Below are 3,577 nucleotides of genomic sequence, written 5' to 3'. Positions count from 1 at the left end.
TGGTATACAGTTGAACAAGTAGAAACACACATCTTACATGACAATTCTCATGAGATACTCTCGAACTGATTTGTACTATGTCATGTATGACACATATCATTCCATGTGTGGGACATGTGTGTCTATTTGTTCAACATTATACAACTTTAATTGTTTACTTGTGCACATCCGAAGTTGGAGGGCATAGATGTCAATTTTGACCAAGTGAAAGTGCACGTTTACGTATTATGCCTAAAAGAAGTAAAACTTAGATATGCATGCACATAATATATACACATATACTTAGTGGATGTAATATTAAAATAACAATCATAAAAAAATAACATTAGATTTTACAACAAACTTTTTTTTTGGGGTAATATAGACTAATGATATACCAAAGTAGGGAATCATGTACGTGTATCTGGTTTGTTGGACATAGTCCCAACATACCACCAGTTAAGCAACTACACATGAGCTATAGTACTTCAAGGATAGTAATTAATTGGTTCCGCAATTCGACTAGCTAACTTGGCCTTTAAACTACCTCGCATCACCACCATCTGAATAATTTTCCTTCAGAGAATCGAATGGTTTATCTTCTTGGTCCAAAAGACTCGACTGTTCCTTTCCATTCATGTTTTATACACTACACCAGCTACAATAATCCTAAATAGTTCAGCATGTGCATCCTTTCTATTAATTTTCCTTGAGAGCATCCAACGCATGCACTAACTTTGTCAATTCCATTGTGTTCCTATTATGTACTTGCCCGCGCATGAGCATGTTCCAAACAACAACGGAAAAGGAATATTTTAAAGAACAAGTGATCAGTTGATTCCTGTTGTGCTTCACTCGAAGGGAAGATATTCTGATCCATCAACTTCCACTTCAACAATCGATCTCTAGTGTATAGCCTGTTGAGAATTGCTAGATAGAGTTTCAAAATTTGCTGATGATAGATTATTCTACTTATAATGCTAATGAACTTAAATAAACATCTATAAATGCATAGGTTAAGAAAATAAAGTATTATGTATAGTATAAGAAGATGTTATATAAATGAAGAATAAAAAATGACAAGGGTAAAATAGATTTTGCATAGGATAAAGAGGGAGTGATTATTTTCAAATTTGAGAAGGGAAGGGGAGAAGGGGGAAGTTTGATTTTTAAATCAAAATTAAAGAGTGCAAATGATTTCCAACCTATTATTATCTTAATAAAGAACTATTTCTTTTTGCATGATTAATCCCTAAATAATTCAAAAAAAAAGCATAATCCACAACAATTCACATACACCATGAGCCATACCTCGAAACTCAATTTTTGCACTTGATCTTGTCACAAACTTTTGTTAATTTCTTGCTTGTCCAAGTAGCAAGATTCCCCTCCACAAAAATAAAATAACTAGATGTATAGATTTTCTAATTAATCTCTTGATCACCTAGACAATAAGAATAAGGGTATGTTTCAATAAAAGTATTATTATGTTTTGACTTTTGAGAATAATAATCATCTACCTTGAGTCCTTCTCAGTACCTCAAGATTTTGTATAGTGCATTTGTGTTCTTCACTTGATGTATGCAAGACTTAACTCACAATATTCACAAGTTATATCCAACTTTTGCTGGTGATCAAACATTTGATTCATTTCTATAAGCACGTCTAGCCTTCTACTAGTTTGCATGCTAACATCCCAAACATATATAAGTGTTTGCAACAAATTTTAAAGTGATAGAAAAGATATTACAATCACAAATAAAATATGAAAAAACGTGTTTTATTCATGAATCAATATGGATACAATTTTGTTCCTCCCTTGATTCTTCTCTCATAAGATTTATCCCTTGATTCTTCTCTCATAAGATTTATCCCTTGATTCTTCTCTCATAAGATTTATCCATGATTCGAGGGTGTTAGTGGCGTATTTCTCGAACCAAGATGATTTGGATTTGATCTCTTTATGAATATTCCATGAATTTGTGGAATATTTGAAATTTCTTTTAAGGGATAGTACCATTTATATAGGCTGGAACTAAGGTTCAGGGTTGACTAGCCTCCAACAATCCTAATTGAAATTGAACACATCTTGTAGAGTCCAACTCAAATTGAACCTATCTAGTACAGTCTCACAAAATTTCAATGTCTACAATTAAATCTAGAACATATTTCATTATGAAAGAAAAATTCCTAGCGATCCATAATGTAAATGAATAATTTCTAGTGGAACTCGAGAGAAGAAATATGTATATATATATAAAAAAAATATGAGAAAAGACATAAAGTCACCATTGAAGTTGTCCCGAATTTTTAAAAAGATACTTTAACTTTGCAACCGCGCTATTACCCCACTAAACAATTTTGAACATATATTATTATATCATTTTTCGATCAACCCCAGATTTTAAGAAGCAAGTGTGTTCACACCCCAATCATTACATGACACGTGTTAATTTAATTTAAAATGTAAAAAAAAATCATTTTAAGTTTTTTTCTTTATTTCTCTCTGTCTCTTACTTTTTGACTTAAATTAATTTTGGTTTTTATTAAAAAAAAAAAGAATTCATACTATTTTCTAGACTTTATTGAATTATTGATAACAAAACTAATTATTTTTCTATGAAAATTTAAAATTTTGAAGCTTTCATCAATTACTCCTTTTCATATAACTTCAAAATTAGAAATGATAATTTTAAATGAATCAATGAATTCCCCAAAAATTGAAAGAAGTTAATTGAAATCGGATAAAAAAAAAACTATATGATACTTCCTAATCATCTTGAAATCTAATGGGTTTATCAAATTGTTCGAAATGTAAGAAAATGTTTAGATAAAGTTTTAAAATTAAAGAGAGTAAAACTAAATAGTAGTAAAAATGGAAGATGAAGTTGTGGTAAAAATGGTGACATTGAAAGTGATAAGCTTCAATGGAGATGACAATGAATTTTTGAAGATGAAAGAAGAAAGAAAGAGAAAAAATAAAAAGGAAAAAAAGTTAAAATAGTAAGAAATAAGAAAAAAATACTTTATAATAAAATACTTGTAAAAATAAAAGTATATTAGTTATTTTAGGTTGCTCGCTCTTTTTTTGAGAGAGTGCACACACTATCTATGTCATGTGGACAAAAAATGATGTAATAATATCCGTTCAAGATTGTTTAGTGGGATAATAGAACGTCCGCATAGTTAAGGTATCTTTTTGAAAATTCGAGACAAGTTCAGGTGTCACTTTATGTCTTTTCTCATATAAATATATTATATTAAGAGGAGCTGGGTTAAGAGGGTAAAATAGACATTTAAAAAGTCAAGAAGTGAAGAGGAGAATGTTAAGAAAAATCTTTAATTCTAAAATAAAAAATTGGAGATGTAAATTGTTTTACCCTTACGCCATAGATATATGAACTAATACTAACATGGATAATATAAGAATCACCATTGATATTAAACTACTACTCTTTCAGTCTATTTATTTGATACTCTTTTCTTTTTTATTCTGTATTTAAAAATGATGTTTTTTTTATTTAAAAATAATTTTAAGTTAAATTTTTATATTTTATTCTTAATGCGATAATTTATAATTATAAAGTTATTTCTGAAA

At 29.1% G+C, this 3,577-nt stretch overlaps 1 long non-coding RNA gene across 1 annotated transcript; it reads right to left on the bottom strand.

The window, feature by feature from the left end:
- Nucleotides 1-297: 297 nt before the first annotated feature.
- LOC107057899 (uncharacterized) lies at nt 298-1,637 on the bottom strand. The gene is made up of 3 exons (XR_001471622.1): nt 1,500-1,637; nt 1,291-1,423; nt 298-896 (listed from the first exon to the last, which is right to left on the bottom strand). It is a non-coding gene; the product is annotated as an uncharacterized lncRNA (long non-coding RNA).
- Nucleotides 1,638-3,577: the final 1,940 nt, after the last annotated feature.

The sequence above is a fragment of the Solanum tuberosum genome, unplaced genomic scaffold (genome assembly GCF_000226075.1).
Source record: "Solanum tuberosum cultivar DM 1-3 516 R44 unplaced genomic scaffold, SolTub_3.0 scf00405, whole genome shotgun sequence".
Classification (NCBI taxonomy): domain Eukaryota; kingdom Viridiplantae; phylum Streptophyta; class Magnoliopsida; order Solanales; family Solanaceae; genus Solanum; species Solanum tuberosum.
Note: the sequence above shows the minus strand (reverse complement) of the source record. Positions and strands in the feature narration are given on the sequence as shown.